Raw genomic sequence first — 7,386 nt, 5'->3', positions numbered from 1 at the left:
TGGTGGACGTACAGAGCAAAGAGCGTATGGAATTCAGAGCGTCGAGAAGGGTAACCTCCCATTGCTCGGGGCCCAGTCCTCTCTATTTCAACGCCAGAGTTACAGCTTTCCAAATGGTTCCATGATATCCCTCCACCTGCCCATTACCCTGTGGGTTGTAACCCGTCGCTCGACTAGTTGCTATGCCGTGCTCTAATAGGAACTGTTTTAGTCCGGCCGACATGAAACACGGCCCTCTGTCTGAATGTATGTACGAAGGTTTCCCAAACATAGCGAAGAGGTCAGACAGACATTTCACGACAGTGCCCGAGGTCATATCCGAGCACGGAAATGCGAAAGGGAACCTTGAGTATTCATCAACAACAGTGAATATGTATCTGTTGTCTGTCTCGGTCGGCAGGGGCCCTTTGAAGTCAATATTTAGTCTCTCGAAGGGAGAAGTGGCCTTGATCAACCTGCCAGATGCCACGCCATAGAATCTGGGTTTTAGTTCAGCACAAACAGGGCATGAAGCATTCATTTGTTTAACATCTTCGATAGAATAGGGAAGGTTTTGTCTGCGCACGAAATGTGCCATTCTGGTTACCCCCGGGTGGCACAGAGACACATGGAGGTCTTGCAAAGCCCGACTGATTGTCGCCGAACAGTAGACCTGAGAGAAGGTATCTGCAGCAGGGTTTTCCCTCCCGGGCCGGAAAACAATGTCGTAACTATAGCAAGCTAGGTCTATCCGCCATCTCATAATTTTTTCATTCTTAATTTTCCCATTATTTTTCCCATCAAACGTGAATGCAACGGATCGCTGGTCCATGACGAGTGTGAAGTGGTTTCCCAGTAAATAGTGTCTCCATTTACGTAGGGCTTCGACAATAGCGTACGCTTCCTTCTCCATTGCTGAGTGTCTCTGCTCGCTTCCAGAGAGAGTTCTCGAGAAGAACGCGACGGGTCGTCCGGACTGATTGAGCGTCGCGGCGATCGCATGATCAGAAGTGTCCGTTTCCACCACGAACGGCACCGAGCTGTCGATCGATAATACCACGGAATTACCGATATCATCTTTGAGGCTGTGGAAAGCTTTTACAACAGCGGCATCTGGTGGGAAGTTTTTGCAATGCACTAGGGGATGTATTTTCTCGGAGTATTGGGGGATCCATCTCGCATAGTAAGCGAACATCCCGATCACCCGGCGCATCGTCTGCAGGTCCTGAGGTGGGGGTAGCTCACGAAGTGGGCGCAATCGTTCAGGATCAGGCTTAATCGTGCCGTCGGCTATCGTGTAGCCGAGAAGGTCAATTGACCTTGCCGAGAATACGCATTTCTCGTAGTTGAGGGTCAGATTATATTTTCTAGCAATGCTCAAGAATCTGTCCAGATTCATATCATGTTCCCCCCGATCATTACCGCACACTGTGACATTGTCCACGTAAACAAAATTGTCTTTGAGGTTTTCATCCGAGATGATGTCGTCCATAACTCGTTGGAAGCAAGCTACTCCATTCGTGACACCGAACGGAATCCTCCTGAATTGGTAGAGGCGTCTACCTGCCTGGAACGCGGTGTAAGGTTTGTCTTCCTCTCAGATGGGGATTTGATGATAGGCGCTTCGCAAATCGATGATGCTGAATATTTTATAATTGGCCACGTGTTCGACCATCTCGTCTATGCGCGGAAAAGGGTAGGCATCGAGGTGGGTGAAGCGATTGACCGTTTGAGAGTAATCGACAACCATTCGTTTCTTATGGTTCTGGTTGGTGGTGACCAACACCTGCGTGCGCCATGGCGAATCGCTCGGTTCTATAATACCTTCTTCCAGTAATCGCTTGGTCTCAGAAGTGATGAAGTTCATATCAGCAGTGGTATATCGTCGCGATTTGATCACTATCGGTTTACAGTCCGGCGACAAGTTAGCAAACAGCAGGGGGGACGATACCTCTGCGGTGGTCAGAGCATTTAGAATTAGACGAGGTTTGCTTCCTCCAAAGGGTATTTCGACGCTCGTGTGCTGCTTGAGGACATTATGACCCAGATTTACGTCTGCGCATAAATCACGAAGCACCAGTACCCTTACATCCCGATGCGTGTACCCTTTTACGTCCAATTCAACATTGCAGTACCCTCGTACGCGGGACTGTAGTGATGTGGCGGCCATGCATACCGTATTGTCTGTCGGGTGGATCTTCCATTTCCTGCCCTTCGCTCGTGAGCTGTTGACGAAACTCTCAGAGCTACCGGTATCAATCAGAGCCTCAGCCATATGCCCGTTAATTCGCACGTTGATGATAACCTTGGATAGATTCCCCGGTGAGGCTGCAGTTAGTTTCTTTTGTGAGTAGAGGGCCGCAGAAGTGGGTTTATTTCTCCTTAGAGTACATTTGCATACCCTGGCATAATGGCCTTTCTTGTCACAATTCATGCATGTGGCATCTCTGGCGGGGAATTTGTTGCGGGGGTGTCTTTTATACCCACAAAAGAAACATTTACCAACCGAAGTAGTTGCTGAGGAGTTTGACGAGGTCTGGGTATCCGATTCCTCGGGTTTTTCTCCATCCTCAGTGTCAGGGGTGCCCTGAGGGGTTCCTTGAGTTTCCACCGTAGCGGCGTTCATTCGCAGCATCGGTGTCCCATATGACTCAGATTGCTGCTGTGCCGTATCCATTGCTCGAGCCTGGTCGGCTACCTTTTCAAGAGTGGGTTGCGCTTTCTCCAGTAAGCGTTGCCGTATGGGGGCTGACCTGAGCCCTTAGATGAACGCCTCTCTGGTCGCTTCATTTCGGTGTTCCTCGGCGGTTACGGCCCGGAAACTGCAGTCTTTGCCCAACTGCCTCAGAGCTGGCAGGAACTGATCGATTGTCTCCACGGCTGCTTGCTTGCGTGTGTTGAGAAGATGTCGTATGTACACCTCGTTCTTGCGCTTCACGTAGAGCGCCTGCAGCACGTCGATCGCTGCATCGTAGGTGTCACACTCCGAGAAGAGCCTGAATACACTGGGCGAGACATGATTCACAAGGGCGGCCAATTTGTCGGCTCCCTCTTCGATGATGGTCAGATAGTGTGAGAAGGAACGGAACCAATGCGACCATTTCATTTTCGAGTCAGTCGCGTTTGGGTCTGCGTCGAACCTCTCCGGTTTGTAGATCTTGTCCATCGTTGGTTGAGAGAGCCGAGGGAATCAAGTGGAATAAATTGTAATGAAAGCAAGAGAAAAACCTTCAGAGTGTAGGCTTTATTCCACTTGATTGAAGCCGCTTCTACGGGCACATCAGGGGATACAGGTGCAGCTAGGAGTACATATGTAGCAATGTATACACGTGCAGTTGATCACCGCAAAATAAATCAGCATAAGCACGGAGTCCGGTATACTCTCAATTCTCACCATTCAACGAGCACCAAGTGGACCGCCACCGTAAATGACAATGCCCCAGGGACAATCCCCCCGACCGCGCGGAATCTTGGCTTTATCTATCCCGTGCACGAGCCGCGCGACATGTGATCGCGCGTCACATCCTTCAATTCACCACACGGGGGATACTGCAAGGTCAGAGTAAACGAGAGATCGTCATCACGACATGTCCCAACCTGATGATCCTTTCCTGACGAGTATTTCCACATCTCCATCCACGAGACACTCACCACGTCAATATTTAATAATTAATTTAGTTCACCATTACCAGAACTATTGAACGAAGTGGATTTTGTTTGTTTCGTTAAACAACCAGGACGACAACGAACGACTCTCTTCCACGGACTTCTTATAATAACCTGGACCATCAATGCCATCGACTCGCAGCAGTGAGAACTGAAGTCACCGGAAATGGTTCCGCGGCCATGTTACGTTGCCACTCGCTGGTCGCGCGCAATTCAAAAAACCTGAAGATGCAAAAAGAGTTGTAACTATTTTGAACCGGTAAATGTAAAAATGCCACAGTGCGTGGTGTTCGGATGTAATAATAGGTGTGGGAAGAGGTCCACGTGACCTTTCATCGGTGAGAATGTGATTGTTGATGGGGGGGGGTTCTCTTCCAATCATCAATCTATTTTTAGAGTATTATTTTAAGAATTTACAATTTAAACGCGAAACGCCAGTTTAACAATCTCAATGATGCCAAAGTACAGTCGATAATTCAAAAGAAAATGTAAAAAAAAACCATATTATCCAGGAATACGTCGGAAATGAGTTTTCCAGGCGTCTGGAATTCAATTCCTTCTCTCACACAGCACATCTGTGAGTGTCACACAAAGGTTCGTGTCCACCATGTTGTTCGAACCATCAACACTGGATTGAAAGATAAACCCATCAGGAAAAAATTCAGCGAACTGATCCTATTTGTACATCAATAGTTTACTAACCATTTACATTGAAGTGTTTCTCCTTGGTTTGGACATTTCTTATGTTTCAACCTCCTGTGATTATAATAGTTGATCGTCATCTTCTGTCGGTCAATGTATATTAAACCAGTCTCATTGGTGTGTAGATTATAGATAATGTTTATTAAGGTTGTCCGATGTCTGTTCAATGTTTTCATGATTAATCAACATATTACAGGCCATACAGGGAAGCTTTAAGCTCCTCACATAGGGGATACCTTTAACCTCCCCACTATGGCCTGTAATATATTGATCAATCATGAAAACATTAATGAGTCTGGAACTGGTTCAATATGCTTCGACCGACTACAGAAAGCTCCCCTCGATAATATACACATATTAATAGGGGGCCATGGGTGAGTGTGGAGATTATAGATCATATTTATTAAGGTTGTCCGATGTCTGTTCCATGTTTTGATGATTGGACAATATATTATTAATTATCGGCCATAAGGCCTATTATTATAGGGGGAGCTGAAATTTCCCGCCTTATGGCCGATAATAATACAAATATTATAGGCCATAGGGGGTTAGCTCTACACATTACATTATCATCAACACATTACACTGATAATTATCATCAGATCACGTGACATATGATATGATAATCATTCATGAGAATTGTGACACCTCGTCCTCACTCACCTCATCGATTCGTGCTGCAGAGCTCATATTCGCCTGGTAGTGATAATGGGCGGCGGAGACTGTTGTTCGTGAAATGAAAATCCTGTTCTTCTTATTAAACTGGACAAAAATGTTGTTTCCAGCGAGAAATTCGGCACAGATTAATATATTCAATCCGTGAATTCGGATTGGCAACGCAACATGGCGACTTGAGTCGAGAGGCCGTTGCTGGTCGAGGTTATTATAACAAGTCCGTGACTAACACCCAGAATCTCGTGAAGCGACTCTCAAACTCCCGGGATATGGTTGCTTAGCAACCTCGTGTGTCTCATTTTGAATAAACTGTTCGTTGATTGTTGAGTGATTCAATTACCTGTTCTCAGGTGAACCAAATGTGCCTTTGTGATGAATACTCTTCTTCATCGTCGTCACGCAGTCATAATAATCTTCCTCAGTCATAATATGACGTCATAGTCATAATCTTATTCGTAATAATATTCTTCCCAACAGTCATGGAGTCGCAAAGATAAATAAATTTATTTATTCGGATGCAGCCCGTGCCTGCTTGGCTGCATAATTTTCTGGGGGCGTGGCTGTGCCGCTAATGCAGTGCCCCCGTTACCTGCATGCTGGTACTCGTTTTACAAACCTCAGAAGGATGGCAGACTGTCAACCCGCCTGGTGTTAATTCAACGCACCGACAGGGGCTAGAACTCGAGACCCTAAGGCCTTAAGCCAGCCACCCTATTATCATCTTCAGCCAAATAGATAATAGTTAGTGACGGTTGTGGAGTAAAGTTAGTGAGGATTTTGGAAGTGGTGACGGTGCAGTGTGTGCAGTCAGTGGTGACGGTGCAGCGAGGGCAGGAAGAGGTGGAGGCGCAGTGTGTGCAGGCAGTGGTGATGATGCAGCAAGGGCAGGCAGTGGTGGAGGTGCACTGGGTGCAAGCAGTGGTGGTACAGCGGGTGCAGGCAGTGGTGTATATTCAGCAATAGAAATTGGTCGAAACGAGGTATGGGAGACAGTTTTTGTGGGTGATGAGACAATTAAATATGTAGATTCTTCATTCTGCAGGAAGGATCAGAGACAGAATTCTGTGTAGTTTTGAAGGAGCGGGAGTTCGGGACATTGAAGGAAGGGTAAACGATATTGTATCGGGTCACGGCAGGAAGAAGTTGGTTGTGGTACACCTCGGAGCAAATGATGTCGGGAAAGTTTACTCGGAGGTTTTGAAAAATAGACACAGGATATTGGGTAACCGGTTGAAAGCAAAGGGTTGTGAGGTCATGTTTTCTGGGATTCTCCCAAGATTAGGAAACTATATAGAAATTATGATCAGAGCAATAGACGTCAACCAATGGCTGGAAGAATGGTGTAGGGAGGAAGGTTTTACATTTAACAAGCAGTGGGAATCGTTTCGGGGACAAAGACAGTGTTTCCAGAGTGATGGCCGGAAATTAAATATAATAGAAAGGTTCGCAGTGGGAATTGAGGAAGGAATTCAGGCTTTTTATGTCAGCGGAGGGTGGGGAAGCTCTAAAAGAAGGAACGGATGAAGTAATTGGGATGAGTAAGGCCAGGCAGGAAAATGTAATTTCTGGAAGGGAAAAGTTAAACATATTCTATACCAATGCCAGAATTTTAAACAATAAGATGGAAGAGCTTGAAGCCAAAGTAGATCGCGAAGAGTACGATATAGTTGCAGTGAGTGAGACATGGTTTCAGGAGGAGAGTAACTGGAGGACAGGATGAGAAGGCTACAAGGTGTATCGGTGTGATAGGAAGGAGAGAATAGGAGGAGGATTCGGAATCTGGGTAAAGGACAGCATTATATCAAGAGAAAGGGGTGACATTAAGGAGGGAATAAATGTTGAGGATTCTGTGTGGGTCGAGATGAGAGATTGTAAAAACAGTAAGATGCTGGTAGGATGCTTTTATATGGCTTCAGGTGGGAAGGAAGAGGACTTCAGGTGGGAAGAACCTTCCCACCTGAAGCCTCACCTTATAAAAGCATCCCACCAGTATCTTACTGTTTTTACAATCTCTAATCTCGACCCACACAGAATCCTCAACATTTATTCCCTCCTCAATGTCACCCCTTTCTCTTGATACAATGCTGTCCTTTACCCAGATTCCTACTGGGTCCTTTACCCAGATCCTCCTTAAACCATGTCTCACTCACTGTAACTATATCGCAATCTTCACGATCTACTTGAACTTCAAGCTCTTCAATCTTATTGTTTAAAATTCTGGCATTGGTATAGAAAATGTTTAACTTTTCCCTTCCAGAAATTATATTTTCCTTCATGTGACTGTGTGTTCCAAGTTCGGTTCTGTTTCAAAAATCGTGCTATTTTGTGAGTTTTCGTCGACCTTGTCTTACCGGGTTGCTTGAG

At 46.1% G+C, this 7,386-nt stretch overlaps 1 long non-coding RNA gene across 1 annotated transcript; it reads right to left on the bottom strand.

Moving 5' to 3' along the window:
• Positions 1–3,638: 3,638 nt before the first annotated feature.
• Positions 3,639–5,306, bottom strand: LOC147007287 (uncharacterized). The gene is made up of 2 exons (XR_015054290.1): positions 5,011–5,306; positions 3,639–4,273 (listed from the first exon to the last, which is right to left on the bottom strand). It is a non-coding gene; the product is annotated as an uncharacterized LOC147007287 (long non-coding RNA).
• Positions 5,307–7,386: the final 2,080 nt, after the last annotated feature.

The sequence above is a fragment of the Eptatretus burgeri genome, unplaced genomic scaffold, assembly GCF_056783735.1.
Source record: "Eptatretus burgeri isolate ZD-2024b unplaced genomic scaffold, Ebu_testis_v1 Ebu_testis_scaffold_348, whole genome shotgun sequence".
NCBI classification, from domain to species: domain Eukaryota; kingdom Metazoa; phylum Chordata; class Myxini; order Myxiniformes; family Myxinidae; genus Eptatretus; species Eptatretus burgeri.
The sequence above is the reverse complement of the archived record's forward strand: the minus strand, read 5'-3'. Positions and strand labels throughout refer to the sequence as shown.